Source organism: Bolinopsis microptera, chromosome 1 (genome assembly GCF_026151205.1).
Source record: "Bolinopsis microptera isolate Bmic1 chromosome 1, MBARI_Bmic_1.0, whole genome shotgun sequence".
NCBI classification, from domain to species: Eukaryota; Metazoa; Ctenophora; class Tentaculata; order Lobata; family Bolinopsidae; genus Bolinopsis; species Bolinopsis microptera.
The window spans coordinates 2439432-2459078 of record NC_087072.1 but is presented as its reverse complement, the minus strand read 5'-3'; the positions used below and the strand labels follow the sequence as shown (position 1 = coordinate 2459078).

At 39.1% G+C, this 19647-nt stretch overlaps 1 protein-coding gene across 1 annotated transcript in view; it reads left to right on the top strand.

Annotated features, from left to right (window-relative positions):
• The window catches only part of LOC134817291 (double-stranded RNA-specific adenosine deaminase-like), a 536580-nt gene that overhangs the window by 222852 nt on the left and 294081 nt on the right, over window positions 1-19647 (top strand). The gene's annotated exons all lie outside the window — the stretch shown is intronic.

Genomic DNA, 19647 nt, shown 5'->3' with positions numbered 1-19647 from the left:
TCAATTGAAAGGATCGTTAAAAGGTTGATTGAAAGAACAATACCATATTTGGTTACCACATTTGGTTACCACAAGCTATAGATTCTACTTTAAGTTTTACTTTTAAAGTCATTATTATAACATTTACAACCTCCATTTATATTGTTTAATCATCATTTAAACCGTAATCTTTCATCCAAACATTTAACCAATCTTTCAATCGACCAACACAGGTACTTGTAGTTGTACAATGTAATTGCAACGAAAAAGCTTTGTTTAAAAATGATAGCCAAATACTTTACCAAATGTTGCAAAAAGCTTTAAAAACTGTAGCAGACTATGTCATAGGTTAGAATCAATTTCAATTAGCTCAATATACCGGAACACATGCACCAGCAGCTGTCAAGTTGAAATTAACTATATATTGACGTACGTAACGTACAGTTTTTAATGGGACGACAGCAAGAAGCAATTACGCTCTGTTTACCCCGGAGACTAATGTTTGAGTCGCCAGATTGAGAGTTAGAGATAATGACTAAAACAACTAGAGACACCCAAATAACTGCTGAAGTGTCTAGAGAGAGAGAGAGAGAGAGAGAGAGAGAGAGAGAGAGAGAGAGAGAGAGAGAGAGAGAGAGAGAGAGAGAGAGAGAGAGAGAGAGAGAGAGAGAGAGAGAGAGAGAGAGAGAGAGAGAGAGAGAGAGAGAGAGAGAGAGAGAGAGAGAGAGAGAGAGAGAGAGAGAGAGAGAGAGAGAGAGAGAGAGAGAGAGAGAGAGAGAGAGAGAGAGAGAGAGAGAGAGAGAGAGAGAGAGAGAGAGAGAGAGAGAGAGAGAGAGAGAGAGAGAGAGAGAGAGAGAGAGAGAGAGAGAGAGAGAGAGAAGAGAGAGAGAGAGAGAGAGAGAGAGAGAGAGATGTAGAGAGAGAGAGAGAGGTAGAGAGACAACTTGATACGATTGATTGGTAATCACTTAGAAGTAACTCTAACATTGCAGTTGCGAGCAGCAGCGTGTCGCTCTGCTGCTCATTGTACAAATTCAACTTCAGTTTACAACCACTCTCGTACTGCTTGGCAACCACTGCCCTGGTAACCACTGCCCTGGTAACCACTGCCCTGGTAACCACTGCCCTGGTAACCACTGCCCTGGTAACCACTGCCCTGGTAACCACTGCCCTGGTAACCACTGCCCTGGTAACCGCTGCCCTGGCAAACACTGCCCTGGTAATCACAGAGCTGGTAACCACAGAGCTGGTAACCACTGCCCTGCTAATCACTGCCCTGGTAACCACTGCCCTGGTAACCACTGCCCTGGTAACCACTGCCCTGGTAACCACTACCCTGGTAACCACAGAGCTGGTAACCACTGCCCTGCTAATCACTGCCCTGGTAACCACTGCCCTGGTAACCACTGCCCTGGTAATCACTGCCCTGGTAATCACTGCCCTGGTAACCACTGCCCTGGTAACCACTACCCTGGTAACCACTGCCCTGGTAACCACTGCCCTGGTAACCACTGCCCTGGTAACCACTGCCCTGGTAACCACTGCCCTGGTAACCACTGCCCTGGTAACCACTGCCCTGGTAACCACTGCCCTGGTAACCACTGCCCTGGTAACCACTGCCCTGGTAACCACTGCCCTGGTAACCACTGCCCTGGTAACCACTGCCCTGGTAACCACTGCCCTGGTAACCACTGCCCTGGTAACCACTGCCCTGGTAACCACTGCCCTGGTAACCACTGCCCTGGTAACCACTGCCCTGGTAACCACTGCCCTGGCAACCACTGTTTGGCAGACACATCATCTTATCACCTCGTGGCTCGTAGCCCGGACAAGCGAAGCCGTACAACATTCTGCCAGCAAATTGTGATTGAATTGAAGTACCTATGATGTTTAATAATAATAATGAGACTCACAGCAAGAGCTTAGCTAAAGAAAAAGCTCTTACTAGTTAGAAAGACAACGCTTGTTAATAATTTTCTGAAGAATTATAATCGTACGTGGACGTAAACCGTACATGGTTGAAGCAGTCGATGGCTAGGCGATATTAATATATTAATTAGAACTATCACATCTAGGACGGATATCCTCTTTAAGCCTCTTCTAACAAGAAACTGCTGGATATTGTTTAAAGTTGATCTCTGAATTTGCCACTACACATTAGACTGGAAAGCTAAACAAGCTAAATAACCAGCTACTTGAATTGAAAATGCCGGAATTGACATGCAGTATTATGTGAGGTGGCGGTTAAGTGTAGTTACTTACTAACTGTCCCGTAATGGATTGTTCTGCTGGAGATCTGCCCGGTTATCCGGGGTAATCACCTACAAAACGGCACCTTATAAAGTCAAATCGCATACAGATCAGATCATAAACTGTCTAGACTTCAAACATTAAATTAACAACTTTAATTACGGTATATTTCTATTGTGCCTACTAAAAGCTTAGTGCTGTCACGCATAAAGACAAGATTTGATTTTGAAAGTCGAGGTTGGATGACCGTGTCAATATTAGTGGATACAAGGCCAGTTCTTTGTTTAGGATATTGGGTCAGCCAAGGAAACTGTTGCCAAGGAAACTAATTTGTCCTCCAAACACAAAGAAAGGGGCCATACATATGCATATTAGTTTTGTTTACATATTTATTATATCTAATCTATACTACAAAACTGCGATGGTATGCCGTAATTTGTTGAGCACTACTCACCAAATTGTACTGAGCAGCACTAAAAGTAAATAACTAAATAAATTGTACTGAGCAGCACTAAAAGTAAATAACTAAATAAATTGTACTGAGTACCACTACATAACTAAATAAATTGTACTGAGTACGCGTCCAGTGAAATACTTGCATTAAATTTAAACGGATCGTGCCAGGATAATGTGCCAAAATACCGCTATCTAACGAAAGAAAGCACAACAGACAGGACGGAATGCATCATCAGGGTACAAGAATCAGAAATTATTCGACCGGAAGATTGAACTTTTAGGAACTGCACACTTTTAACTACACGAAAGATAACATACAAGGTTCTAAATTAAGTAGTATATATAGCTGCTCAGTTACTGACAGGAACCTATTGTATCTTAATACTAAGTTAACAATACTATGGCCGTGACTTTGCCATTATAAAATAACTTTCCAGTTAATTGAGAGTTAATTGAGAGTTAATTGAGCAGTAATGGCATCGTTATTAGGACAGGCATCGTCAAAGAAAAAGTGTGAAAAGTCCTTTTGTCACAATTACATAAGATAACGGTTCTAGTATCGATCTGAAGTTGGACATTTTGTTTAATCGTATGAAAGAATACCGATATCCAAGGCGATCGCCTTAGCGGACACTATAAATAACCATTGGTGTTATATTTATAATACTTTCTCACGAGCTTGTGGCTACTGACAGATAAGTACTCCTCGCACATTCTAATGTGCATTTATTTCGAAAAGCTCACTCATGGACCATTTTTAAAGTTCTCACTGTCACTCTCATTTAGTTTAAGGTAGAACGATGAAGCTGCTGAATGAGAAAGATTTTCTAAGAACGAAAAGCTTGAATAGAAATAAAATAAAATAAAAACGGTAAGCCCCGCCCATATCAACAATCCGCACCATAATATTACAAATAATACAATGAGTAACACCATTATATTTATATTTATAAAGGTACAGTTTGCTGAGGTCAGAGCAGATCTTCTGCAAATGTCTCGACAGAAAACTTAAAAGTTACATTATTTAAAGACTTTGTTTGAGCACGACCAAGGTATTACAAACTTTATTTTATTACAGTTAATCAAAGAAAATGGTGGACTTCATTGAGATAGAGAAAATTACAGAGGCGTATTAAGGCATACGGGTAGCTGAGTTCGGAGATGTTTTACTCCGAGTTCTATAATAATTTATTAGTATACTAGGACAAATATAATCACTCCTCAGTCACATTCTAGAGTTCAGAATAAGAGTAAAACACTTATTAAAAATCACCAAAAATTGGTTACAATTTTTTGGAAATATTTGGGCGGTCATGAGCGTAAATAATTATGTCCGTGAATAATTATGTCCGTGATAATTATGAAAATTATTAGGTAAATAGACATAGACTCTACAACATTATTAGGACTAGGGGCAGCCAGCATTATGCCTACTTTCTCAGTTCTAGATCTTGTTGAATTGTGCTCCTCAAATAATCACACAATTTAACAAAGATGTCGGGATTTAAAACAAAAATGTGCCGCATTGTTCGGAGGATTTGAAAGTGCCCACACGAATGAGAATCTTTTTAACTGAAGCTTGTGACGTAAGTTGTATGTTCACTAATACACAAGGGCGTTAGTCGTTATATTTTAAAATGAGATGGGATTGCTGGGGTCTGGAATCTCGCCGCTTTTATCTCCCTGCCATATTATAATGTCACACTGGAGCTGCATAGCTCACATACCTGTCGAGTCTAGGAATCATGAATACGCTTATTATAGTATTTAAAAAACAATCCTAAAGCTTGATTGCTATCGCTAAAGAACACGAACGAATAACTATGATATCATAACTTGACGAATTGTAAAAATGAAATCCGTGCTAACACCACATTGCACGTGCTAACACCACATTGCACGGGGTTTAGCCAAATGGTTTAGTAATGGCTTTGTAATGACTTCACCCATGAATGACAGTGATTCCACAAAACAACCCGCCTGCGGGGTCCTATATCGGGGGAGGGACGTTATTGAAGACAGGTATTGAGGACCGGCCGTCCCTCGCATAAAATCATAAAATCGAGCATAAAATGATAACAACAGTTGACTAACGACCCAGTTTCTGACAATCATCACTGACGGCTGTTTTGAGCTTACACGAGGGGGCCCCTCACAAGGCGGGGTCGAGACTGGTAGTGAGATGTGTGGGGACTGGAACCTATTGTCAGTCAGGTAACTTGAGAGGGTAATTGCTCGTTAGACACCCCTCACGTCCAGCAGTTGTTTTGCAGTAGCAGTGGGCGGAGGTCCCTCCCGCTTCATAGAGAGAGAGGCAGTGCACACAATCTGGCAACATCCACTACTGTTAGTGTTAGGTGGTAACTCTGTAATGAGCGATGACAGTTTCCTCCGATTTATTGTCAGAATCGTTGTAGAATATTCGAGAAAAACATATGTGAAATGGTATTGAAAAGCATACCGAATCGGAAGTATTTCTTACATGTTATACTCCAAAAGGAGTTATATCATACAGAATAAACTAATAAACAGACACTGACTTGTCAAAAACAAAATTCCCAACTGTTCAAATATATGGCATTATTGAATGGTAATCGGCTAGATACTAAAGAGAAAATTAGAATGCGGAAAGCAGTAGCACTGAAGAGAAAATCATTAACTTCGTCTGATCTAAAAATCCAGTATTTTACGATCCCATACCACATACACGTATCCCAGTTTACAGTTTACAGATAAATACACATATTAAACAAGTAAATAGAAAATGTGAAGAAACCCCAGGTGGCAGGTAGTTACAAAAGAAAAGTTAAATTTCACCGCTGAGAAATATTCTGATATTTACGGCTTACCAGGAGAAGTAACCAAAACATTAATGATAGTTAGGTGAGACAGCGAGGAGCTGTGAGAGCGAGGAGCTGTGAGAGAGAAGGAGGGCCGGGGAGTTTGTGGTGGCGGTCACGTGACCTAATTCTCACTACACTTACAGGTATCAGCTGTACAAGGATTGTTCGTTAACAGACCCCCTCAATCGGATCAGGTATGGGGGCTGATAATTAATAACGTGAGAACCCTGGCTGTTAGTGTTTTGGGACCAAATTGAGTTGGTGATCGCCATCATCAAGTTATTAAACTATTGAAGTTACTGCAACGACTTGCAGAACACTGTCCAGCAGATGTTCGTTTAGGATCAAGGACCGTAATTCTCTAACTTGCATAATATTACAATTAGTATTTAACGCTGGACAGTAACTTTAATGCTCACTTACAGTGAAATTTGTAAAAGTTTCAGAGATATAAGCGAATGGTCAGGCCATGAATATGATTAGTAATACCTCATTTAATCAACTACAACGACATAAATTCAAGATTTAAGTTTAAATTGTTCGAGAATCTTGGTCTGAGCGTTATAGAGTAGAAAGCTGAGAAAACCTCACGCTGGATGTATATTTTAATAGCATAAAGGCTGCTATTGTCACGAGCGCGAGCACCAAAAAACAAAAAACACACTTAAAATGTAATAATAATAATATCTATGACTATGAGGGGATACAGGGACCAAAACTCTGTAACTTCAGTATGCACATACGGCAATATGCGATTCTGTCACATAAGTACGGCAATATGCGATACTGTCACATATGGCAATATGCGATTCTGTCACATATGGCAATATGGGATTTTAACCTGAACCTGATAAACTCTCCCTAGATCATAAATACTCAGGGAGTGTTTGATGGGTAGTTTACCCTGCAATTCCACGGCTCAGTTTTGCAACCAGATTTGCTCTCATTTTTTCTCACATTTTTGCGACCGGAAATGAAATTCAAAAATATTTCTCCGCACGGAGAAATATTTTTGATATGACCCAAAACTCCGTGAAAGCAGTTTTAACCTGGGCGCTCGCGTGGGTTACCGTTAAACTTAAATTTCATTATTATAACGCATTATTATAATGCGCGCGCAAATCTGCGTACAAAGCAAATGACAAATCTGCGTGCAAATACCAACCGTGGGAACGTACATTGTAAACAAAACTGCCTTCGCGGAGTTTTGCCTTTCAAAACTCTTTTCGCGGAGTTTTGTGTCAAATCTGGTCGCAAAACTGAGCTGTGGAACTGGGCTGTAAGGGTTTGAACTGCTTGTTGCAATTGAGCATTGCAACGGAGTGTATATAATATATATAATATGCTGTAACATCTGTAACATCTGTAAAGTGTACTCTAAATTGTGGGATTTTTATTTTCAAAGGGATGCATATACATTATACAATATATTACTATTATATGGGTTTTTAAAATAAATTGTACCCTGATGTAAAATTTTTTTTACTGGTTTATTTAATTTGTCGAATTGGTTTATATATTGTTAAGGGTGTCTAACCTTACAGCTGGACAATGACCGATATCTGTGTATATTATTAGAATAACTTTCTTTTAATAGAATTAGATTTGATCTGGAAAGACAATTATTCATCAAAGTGAAAGAATAATTACTTATTGGCCCTCTAAGCGGTGCCGGTACTCAACTAAAACTAAAGGAGACTATCAAAGGCCAAAGCATCGACCACAACTTTATTCTGGGTGATAATGAGAATGATTTCATTTGACCACTTGACCCTAGCTCTATTGTAGAGCTATAAAATAGATGCTATATTTAGATAAGCTCCATTTGACATATCCTGCTCAATATAGCTTTGTTATGCTCAATATATCTTTGTTATATTAGCTTATAAATGCCTGGAAAGGGTACCGAAATATTAAATTGGTGATGTTCAAACTGCGTCTATCAGTATAGGTTGAGATATCTCATATCGCGGTAAATCGCGGTATATCGACGAATATCACGTGGTATGAATAACAAAAGGCGTTTACCTGAAAGTAGGGACTGACTGCCAATTTCCCACTAATATTGAGCCCACAGTAAGATTGCACTATTAGACGAGGGGAGGGTAGATATTGGTACACAATACCCTCGTATTTCCTTAAGAATATGTAACAACACGATCGATCATATTTGATGAAATGAAATCTAGATGGCTGCTTATGTTGAATGAACTTGCAAACTTGCGTAGCCTGAATACGGTTGATTCATTGCGAAAAAAGAGCAATTCATGATTACTTATACCGTCTATGGCTCGGAGATTGCAGTATTGAGAAAAAGTTGGTTAGTGGTCCACAGCGTGTGGACAAATATCGAGAAATATTGGGGGTTCAACACATCCATATTCATATCTCACAATATTTAATCTATTAATATAGTAGTGTTGAAAGTATCTTAGCTTTTAGCAGTAGCAATAAGATAAGCTATGTGAGAAACAAATATGGATCTGTAAATCTGAAATATATTTGTCTGTAAAACATTTATTTATAGTGTGACGGATTTTAAGACACAGGTTTCCACGGGGTGACATCTGGTCCTTAACTGGGTGGGCGACAATTGACCCCCCGACGATTGACCCCCCGACAATTGACCCCCCCGACAATTGACCCCCCGACAATGAACCCCCCGACAATTGACCCCCCGGCTGACCCTGACCCTGACCCTGACCCTGACCCTGACCCTGACCCTGACCCTGACCCTGACCCTGACCCTGACCCTGACCCTGACCCTGACCCTGACCCTGACCCTGACCCTGACCCTGACCCTGACCCTGACCCTGACCCTGACCCAGGACCCTGACCCTAACCCTAACCCTGACCCAGGACCCTGACCCTGACCCTAACCCTAACCCTGACCCAGGACCCTGACCCTAACCCTAACCCTAACCCTAACCCTAACCCTAACCCTAACCCTGACCGAGGACCCTAACCCTAACCCTAACCCTAACCCTAACCCTAACCCTAACCCTAACCCTAACCCTAACCCTAACCCTAACCCTAACCCTAACCCTAACCCTAACCCTAACCCTAACCCAGGACCCTGACCCTAACCCGATCAATTGACCCCAGTGTAATTACATGGGGGGGTCAATTGTCGGGGGGTCAATTGTCGTACTAAACCCTAGATTTCGCGACAATTGACCCCAGTGTAATTACATAGGGGTCAATTGTCGGGGGGTCAATTGTCGGGGGGTCAATTGTCGGGGGGTCAATTGTCGCGGTACCCCTTAACTTACGGCTGTTACGGATTTTAAGGAGATACAACGTTGTTTGAGACGTTTATGTATCACAACTAGAGTGCTAAAGCTAGGGCTAAAGCTAACGTGCTAAAGCTAGAGTGCTAAAGCTAAAGTGCTAAAGCTAAAGTGCTAAAGCTAAAGTGCTAAAGCTAAAGTGCTAAAGCTAAAGTGCTAAAGCTAAAGTGCTAAAGCTAAAGTGCTAAAGCTAAAGTGCTAAAGCTAGAGTACTAAAGCTAAAGTGCTAAAGCTAGAGTGTTAAAGCTTAAGCACTAAAGGAAAAGTGAAAATCTCTATCGCATACAACACTTTTAATCTTATATTTTTAAGGCCACAGGAGTGTTCTTTATCAAATATCCAGTAAGAATATAGATAGTCATTTATCCCTGGCCGGCCGTGAATAGATGAAATTGAATACTATACTGAATCGCACGTGTTTTATTAATGTTCGTATATCATATACGGTCTGTAGTTAGCTCACAGATATAGAGCGGCGGCATACAAAGTTTCAAAGCTAAGATACAAGTATGGTATTGGTAAGAAAAGATCGCTTAAGGCAATACACAAACACAAAGCATTTGAAAAGTTTGCTGCTTTAATTTTATTAAGAAATCAGTAATATGCAAGTGTGGTCTTGCTTCGCGTTCACTTCAATTTCAAATCAATCACGATTAAGAAAACTAATCAAACTCCCTTGGAGGCTTCAATTTCCCGTGATGTTCATGACCAGCCCACAGAGGTAATACCTAAGGTATAGCATTCAATAAATATGCTAATGAAAGAGCAAAAATAATCCGAACACAGAAGGTTCCTGAATAGTTATTCTGTTTTACATCTGAACCTGGTGGATATTTCTATCTGTAGAGTCCTCTAATGAGTTACAGTCGAAGAAAGAGAGCAGGTAATTGTAGGTTATGTGCCTAGATTTCTCTGATAGAGTGAAACCAGCTGCAGAGTAGTTACTCTCGGTACTGGTTCTCTTCAGCTACATAATATGTTGTTTATATGTGGGTAGTATCGGCCAATTTACAGCTATTAGCTATATTAAGATATAGCTATAGCTTTACAGCGATTATACGCATCAGCTGGTCATAAGCGTTTAATCTGATCGCTTATTTCGTACAGCTTCGTTAATAACAATACAATCTTATATTCAATATTAGGAAGGGGGTCAAAAATAACGCTTGAAAATAACGTAACCATAAAACTAAGAGGGAAAGTCGGGTTCAAATAAATAATGGTGTTCATTTAAATTACTTGTAACCATTGCATATTATGATCATAAATCATAATCATATGCAGTTAAACTCCCAATATACGCGTTTTTTGAAACTTAGTTTAAGCCTGGATACGGCTTGTACCTTAACTTAGCAATTAACAGGGGCCCGCGTATGATGGAGGTTGATTAAATACTTCCTGTGAGAACTTAAAATGATATTGCATGATTAAACAGACTATAAAGGTGTCCGGTATGGAGATAATGTGACTTTAAATCTCAAATGATCCAAAGAGATTTCTTTTGACGGTATATTATCCTGTTTTTGGGCATCTCCATTAGCTTTCCAACCTCACACCTCAATTTACGGTCATTTTAAGGTCGGGTAGTCAATTGACGGACGATGCCAGCCTAAAATACCACAATACAACTACAAGGGGCTGTGGGATGGTCTGTTTCACGGTTCGCCTTTCATTCAACAAAGTATTCCCCGGCAGGAATCTCAACTGATACAAATGCCATTTCAGATAGACAAAGCTCCTGGTTGAGATTAGCTGGCTGTTTTACAGAGAATAAATTCTCTTTGACATTTTACTTCACGTCAATTATAGTCAAGAAAATGTCATTTGAAAATGCAAAATCTATTTCCATCCGCTCGCGTAATTCAAAACTTCATTTTGAATGTCATACCAACTATAATATTTTAGTTGCTAATGATAGCAATGCTATTAAAGCTTTCCAGATTATTTTAAGTGAAATGGAAAGGCAGTTTTTCTTGCTAGATTTTCCACTGAATTTTAAATAGGTTCAACGATTTAATATTACGAAAGGAGATCTTGTAATCAAGATATGGATAACTTGTAAGCCGAATGGTCGGTGTGATTGTTCAATCGAACCACCATCAGGTGGTCTTGAAAAACAATGAGAAACAATTAGAAATTGCTCAATCTTTAGTTTAAAAACTGACACCACCTGATCCATTCTTTAAGCGCTTAACAAGTTTTGCGAATAGATTACTTCAGAACGTTTTTTAAAAGTCATCAACAAAAGAAGTAGCTAGCAGTATCACGGATGTGCTAATATAGCCCAAAAAGGTGTCTTAACACAACGAAATACCTATAAAACTACCACGTGAAATCTGACAAGTTTTGTAATTGACAATGGAAAATGGATTTCTGATCTACCAATTAGAAAAATAACAATAAAAAACTTTAAACCTATTAAAGATGAAAACTTTTAAACTGGATAAGCTAATTAACACTCCCACAGGTGGGTCGAACAAGTAGAGTATAAAAGAGGGAGAGCTACAAACTTCAGCATTAATTCTTTTCACTCAACCACTTCCATACTCGATCAACCAGATTCTCTCAATTATCATGAAGGTGAGTGGTTTAACCCATTAGGGACGATAGGGTCGTTTTTATGACCCACCTTTTCTAGACGAAAAACCAAATTACTAAACGCTATAACGAATCTATAGCATATATACTCAAAATTTATTGGGCTTCATTATACGTAGCCCAATAAATTGTGAGCATATATGCTATAGATTCGATATAGCGTTTAGTAATTTGGTTTTTCGTCTAGAAAAGGTGGGTCATAAAAACGACCCTATCGTCCCTAATGGGTTAATCAATCTATTAACATTTCAGATATATCTTAAACCTTTTAATTTTCATAAAGAAAGTCAGTTATTTAATTTTACGTACATTATGATTATCAAACACAAGCTGAAGCAGTAAATGGAAGTGCTATTAGAACAGTCAAAACGATCTAATGTTTCCGTTATGACTTAATAATATCATCGTGATTATTTGCTGATCAAAAATCTTTCAGGTCTTCATTCTTCTCGCTGCCGTATCAGCCACTCTTGCTATGCAATTCAGAGCCGAGGACCTCACATATCAAGTTGAGGATGGCCCATCTTTCAATATCTTCGAGCTCATTGGCAAACTGATGGAAATTGGACTGCCCGTAGCCTGTGGAACAGAAGTAGGAGATCTTATCGGTATGCTCAACCTTCCAAGAGAGATCATTGGACTCCTCGACTTGGCCAAATCAATTCTCTGCAAGTAATTGTGAAGAAATCGACCAATGCTATTTAAGTATTTATTTGAAAACTTGAGATATATTTCTATGTTTTCTTTTTAGTGCAAACCTAATTTTCACGCATTCTTTGGCTATTTGATAGTTAGCCTTAGGCTGTTCATCTCCGATCACCTGATCACAGTAAATCGTGCAAATAAAAATTGATGGTGACAAAATTGAACAGGACGTACAACAAGAATTGCGCCCGTTTTCTCGACGAGGGCGGACGCACGTTTCCATCCACTGTATGCTCTGATCAGTTAACTTCATGATACAGACACAGTTAACTTCATGATACAGACACAGTTAACTTCATGATACAGACACAGTTAACTTCATGATACAGACACAGTTAACTTCATGATACAGACACAGTTAACTTCATGATACAGACACAGTTAACTTCATGATACAGACACAGTTAACTTTATGATACAGACACAGTTAACTTCATGATACAGACACAGTTAACTTCATGATACAGACACAGTTAACTTCATGATACAGACACAGTTAACTTCATGATACAGACACAGTTAACTTCATGATACAGACACAGTTAACTTCATGATACAGACACAGTTAACTGCATGGTACAGACACAGTTAACTTCATGATACAGACACAGTTAACTTCATGATACAGACACAGTTAACTTCATGATACAGACACAGTTAACTTCATGATACAGGCACAGTTAACTTCATGATACAGACACAGTTAACTTCATGATACAGACACAGTTAACTTCATGATACAGACACAGTTAACTTCATGATACAGACACAGTTAACTTCATGATACAGACACAGTTAACTTCATGATACAGACACAGTTAACTTCATGATACAGACACAGTTAACTTCATGGTACAGACACAGTTAACTTCATGATACAGACACAGTTAACTTCATGATTCAGACACAGTTAACTTCATGATACAGACACAGTTAACTTCATGATACAGACACAGTTAACTTCATGATTCAGACACAGTTAACTTCATGATACAGACACAGTTAACTTCATGATACAGACACAGTTAACTTCATGATACAGACACAGTTAACTTCATGATACAGACACAGTTAACTTCATGATACAGACACAGTAAAACCCCGATTTACCATAGCTTGATTACCTTTCCACTCCCTTATGCCAAGCGAGTTTGCCACTGCCAGGCTCGTTACTTTCCCTAAAAGTGTATCTATGATTATTGAGGATCCACTGGATCTCAGATAAGAAGGGCCATGATGTGAATCAATACAATTACAATAGATATATTGAGGCCATGGTGCACAAGAAGTTAACTCAATCTCATTTAAACCGCTTCTGAAATATTGATCACTTCCTTATAAAATGGTGCAAGAAGGAGAATCTACGAGGGATGGGAGGGGCCGTGAGCGTAGCAAGTGCAAGCCACCCATCATTAGGAAACCTTGTAAGATGTTGCCCTACTGCAGCTTACAGCTGTAGATTTATTACTTACTGAATCTGACAGTATGATTTGTTCAGCTGTGCGGTGCGCATGAACCCAACCTCCACAGACATGACAACGATATATTATTATAACATTACATAGCCAGAGCGGAGCACCCTCCGTACGCTTGCCAAAATTAGCTTAGTTAATCAATTTTTCCATTAATCAAAACTTGTTGCATTTGCATTACCAGGTGCTGTCTAGCACGTTGCGACTGTACTGGTTCCTTGCAGTCATGCCAGACGTTACTGCGAAGCGTCCCGGCAGTGGCACCGGAGATTGCAACGTGAGACCTGGAATTACCTTGAAGAGTCTTTAGTTTAAGCACAAAGAGCAAATTTTCGATACTGTTCCTGAACTAATATTTCACGCACTAAACTAATAAAAAATCACAAACGATTTAAATAGAAATGTAAGAAGTGCTAAGTGGGTAGCAAAATGGTCATAATATAAATATTAATACTCGATTTAATTTAATTAAAATTGATATGAACAATGAACTGTTTAATGACTGAATAACACGAAATGGAACGTTGCCGTATTATGGTGAAAATGAGAAAACGACTTTTAAAAGTTGTGAGTGATAATGTCCCAAAATTTTTGAAGTACTGCAGAAAATTTGAATTGCGTTGCTCTCTATTACTTATACTAACTATAACTATTGAAACGTATAATGTATAACTATAATTATGAAGAGAGCCAAATCGAGGACCAGTGGAAATCGAAACGCACGGAAATTTGCAAATTTTAATTAGAAGTCATAAATAACTTAGGTTTGGAAATTAAAGATAATCATATTATACCAAATTATAAAATTTTCAATATAAATAAATTCACCTACTCCTAGATTGTACTTGAAGGGAAGGTGATTAATCACTCTACAATCTACACTCGACTATCACTTACCTAGCTTACTAGTCTTTTGCTCGCTTCTCTCTGTACAGTAAGCTTTAAAAAGCGCCATGCACAGGGATTGACGTGCCAGTTAAGAATATCACGTGACTTACTTAAACATGTTCTCGGACTCTACTTCTAGATGGCCCGAGGTACTATTCAATTAAAAACCTTAATCCTCTACGGCTCTACTCTGACCCCACCCTAACCCAATTCCAATCTGAAGCATATATTAAAACCCTAACCGTAACGTGAAATTATACCAACTTCCTTATATGGTCATTTCACGTGATCGAAACAGTTTTTGACTGATAACTCGCGGAGGGGTGGGGGTATTTTTAATCCTATACCATTTGCCGTGTCTTTGTTTTTGTAATTGTCGAAGCCTTGTAGTTGTTGAAAATTGTAACACTAACTGCAGAGTCAGCATGCTGAGTAAGATCAATGCTAAACTGAGTGATTAGAAAACAAATAGCCCAAAAACGAAACTAATACTAATACTAATACTATAGCGAATCGATATAGTGTATCGATTCCTGTTCATAAGTCTATGTAATAATAATAATAGTTTAACTTACTTTAAGCATAATAAATAACATAACTTGCCGCACTGAGTGATTAGTAAACAAATAGCCCAAACATGAAACTATATCGATTCATTTAAATACTGCCTTAATATGTCATATGTCGATGTAATAATAATAATATAGTTTAACTTACTTTAAGCATAATAAATAACATAACTTATAACACTGAGTCAGAGTATGACTTCAAACCGCAAAGTAAAGTATATGTGTCTTCATCATTCGATTAAATTTAAAAGGTTGTCTGATAAAAGTCGGTAGAAAACAGTGTAACATTGGAGTTCCCACCTACGAGTGGTGGCTGAGAGGTGGCGCGGTGTATGCAGAGTATGATAATGTCAGCCTTGCCGCGGACGCGATAATTCAGACGCGTATTGTCAGGCTTGGACACTTTCCTTATAAGTCTATGAGTAAGCTTACCAATTTTTGTTGCAATTGGAGGTCGGGAAGGATACTCAATATCTATTTGTTTGAAGAAAATTGTGCTGGCTGAAATTTGCTCTAACCAGAGCCCTTTCGCTTGCAGTAGCTATTCTACTTGTGAAACAAGCGCGTCACGCAGTACGCGTAGACACATGGCTATGTGAAGCCGAAATTAGCGCTTGAAAATCATCTTACAGTCGGCACGCGCGGCTCACTGTCAATGGCGCACTACCTACAAGTAGCGCGCCGCACAGGAGGGCCTAAGTGCAAAGAAACTGCTGCTAACTGCTGCTCACTGCTTGTAGCGCGATGCGTTATACTGTGCCGCGCCGCGCACTCAATGAGGCTTCTCACAGCGACTGTGCCTCGCCGAGCTGCGATGAATTGACATCGTCAATTAACTCACTGCTGCTGTCGCGCGCCCGCCCTGAGCAGCAGTGAGTAGCAGTTTGTCTGTTAGTGTTACTGCTACTGTGCTACTAGTGATTAACGGATGATAATCGTTCCAAATATTAGACCGTCGACGAGTCCAACTCGTCGCGCGTTTTGGTAGGTTATAAACCTACGAGCCAGTGACAATGGACATAATTGGTCATCGGTCAGTAATAATATAACGAAGTTGGTAAAATATAACTATGAGTTTAGGGAGTAGGGACAAAAATTTAAAAAGATCTATATTTACATTATATTATTATTACTTATATTATAGTAGAGGCTCTTACTAGTAGAGGCTCTTACGGGCAAAAATACGTGTTTTCTGCTACGAGTTTAGAGACCTAACCGCTAATTGGACACAATAGTATGATGTCTAAGGATCGATAATATGTTAAGAAATATAAATTTGGCCTTATTAGTCACGTGCTATACCAATGCGCGTTTTAAACTTTGACAGTCTATTACTCTAAGGCAAATAAAGTAATTATATTCATATTTTGTCAGCAATAAGATCACATTATTTTTCATTTGGTGTGAAAATATGAGCTAGAACAGACATAATCTCGCTGAGTTATAGCTGTTTGAAATTTATGATGAACGCGCGGGTGCCAATTGATAACAACTAAATGCTTTTGCGCGTAGTGCGCGTCGAAAATTTGGCAAAAACGCTTGCGGAGTGACAATATTCAAACTTCGATAAAGTATATAAAGTGGGTACTTCTCGGAAAGGAAAAATTTAGGCAAACACGATGAAACTATTTTTGGGTTGATTAAATACAACTGCAAAAAATTATTCAAACTTCAAGCAAAAAAGTCAAAATTTTTACCACTTTTTTGAATTTTTACCCCAGAACAAATAGAGGGATTTGTTTTATTTTTATACCTTTTTGTGCGGCTGTCTTTCAGCTATCTTCATGCAAGTTTTGCCGACATGCCAACAAAATTAACTTGCTCAAAATATCAAAAAACATGGTTTTTTGGCCTATTTTTGGCCCAAAAATCGGTTTTTTGCAATTTTAACCCAGAAAAATCAGTCTAATCAACTTGAAACCACTTTTAATCGATTCTACGGTCAAAAATACGTCTAGTAAGGTGTATCTGGGGTCCCTAGCGTATCGAGCAGACAATGCCCGTAAGAGCCTCTACTATACGGGCAAAAAGACGTGTTTTCTGCTACGAGTTTAGAGACCTAACCGCTAATTGGACATAATAGTATAATGTCTAAGGATCGATAATATGTTAATAAGTATAAATTTGGCCTTATTAGTCACGTGCTATACCAATGCGCGTTTTAAACTTTGACAGTCTATTACTCTAAGGCAAATAGAGTAATTATATTCATATTTTGTCAGCAATAAGATCACGTTATTTTCTATTTGGTGTGAAAATATGAGCTAGAACGGACATAATCTCGCTGAGTTATAGCTGTTTGAAATTTATGATGAACGCGCGGGTGCCAATTGATAACAACTAAATGCTTTTGCGCGTAGTGCGCGTCAAAAATTTGGCAAAAACGCTTGCGGAGTGACAATATTCAAACTTCGATAAAATATATGAAGTGGGTACTTCTCGGAAAGGAAAAATTTAGGCAAACACGATGTGACTATTTTTGGATTGATTTAATACAACTGCAAAAAATTATTCAAACTTCAAGCAAAAAAGTCAAACTTTTTACCACTTTTTTGGATTTTTACCCCCAAAAAAATAGAGGGATTTTTCAAATTTTTATATCATCTTGTGCGGCTGTGTTTTAGCTATCTCCATGCAAGTTTTGCCGACATGCCAACAAAATTAACTTGTTCAAAATATCAAAAAACATGGTTTTTTGGCCTATTTTTTGCCCAAAAATCGGTTTTTTGCAATTTTACCCCCAAAAAGTCAGTCCAATCATCTTAAAACCACTTTTAATCGATTCTACGGTCAAAAATACGTCTAGTTAGGTGTATCTTTGTATCACGCGGTGACCCCCACTGCCGCTTCACTCTAGTGAAGCGGCATACTGTAGCGTCTTCGACGCTACAGGGGGAGCCGCGCACTTCGTGCGCGGCGGGTCATACAACGTATGACAAGTGTATCTGGGGTCCCTAGCGTATCGAGCAGACAATGCCCGTAAGAGCCTCTACTATTAATACATATCATTAATATTAGTAGTATAGTAGTAGTACCTAGTTTGTGATAGTCTAAGTCAGTATAGTGGCGCGCACGACAGTGTAGTGACACATTACACACGATCAGCGGGATAACCTTAGTTTAGCTTGTATCACGTTGCGACCCCCACGGTCGTTTCACTATCAACTATCGTCCTGACGATACATACAGGGGGAGCCGCGCACTTCGTGCGCGGCGGGTCATACAACGTATGACAAAGTTTAGCTAATTAAGGAACTCTGGCTTAAGTTTTTAGAATATGCAACAGTAGAGTGAGAAGCTGGCGCCGTCCAATAACGGCTATTTTGTATAACAGTGAATGTAGAGCGAGATTTAGGCAGACGATAATGTACAAGCCTGACGTACACAAACTTAAAGATTGTAGTCTAGGGTTACTGGGCCGCGCTCAGCCTGTCATTCCGCCAAATCTCTATTATGTTTGTGAACATGATAGCCTGAGGTCCCCAGGTAAAGTCTAGGGGTCAGCAAGGCAAGTAAATCAAAATGCTAATATCCTGATCCAATGATTGCAAGTTATTGTGGGTATTCGATACTCGATAAGTCAGTGAATCGTCGGAGCTGGATAGTGCTGATTAAAAATAGAACTTAGTATTAGTAATAGTATATCACAATAACATCTAAAATCAGTCTGGAAATGAGACTTTGCTGTTTTTCTACCTGCAATTGACGAACCGAGTTTTACTTTTAGCAGTAAGCAAGCGCACGGCATGCCAAAATTGCTTTAACTAGAATGGATGATCGAGTACAACTACAATTACATAATATTTGGAGGATAAGTGATAAAATAAATTCCATACAAATGAAAAACCGTCCTGTCACACTCACATAAAGAGGTCGGCGGTATAAGGGGTCCGCTCGCTCACACAGATGACCGATTTGAAGGAAATCCACAGTTATTACCATAACTATGATCACCCTGACGAGGCAGCTATGTTATTGCTTCTGCGGAACAAATACAGGTATGGCCCGCTATCATGGGCCTCTTAAATAGCATGCAACCGCAAGTGATACTGGTCCGCTTATAGGGGCAATTAATCGGGAAAGACCGCTGCAGCCAGGCAACTGTCAGCCATGCGCAATAAATAATGAGAAACATTAAAATTTACGGAGCCCAGAGCCGTGGTCCTTGCAATACCACTACAATTAAAACACGTTAGAATAACGTTAATGCTCTCCAGTACAGCATCACAAAAGACCAAAGGAACAGTTTTTATCAAGAAACATACCGAAATTGCTGTAGTGTGACTAAATAAAAGGATTCCGACTTGAACCCGAAATAACTTGTTCATAAATGCAATTTGGATTGCAAGGGAGTTACCATCAAGTTGACAACTTGCTGAGGATTTTAATTTACTGCGACTGGGACAAAACTGACAGGATTCTGGTGGAACCACAGCTGGTGTTATGAAAGATAGCTATTTTAAGATCACCTTTGAACTTTCTGATGAGCCAGTTTCTAACGAAGAAACATGTCATGTATGATGTACGCGACGCACAACAGAGCAGAAAGGAATACAGCTGCAGTAAGAAAGGAATACAGCTGCAGGAAAAACTCATG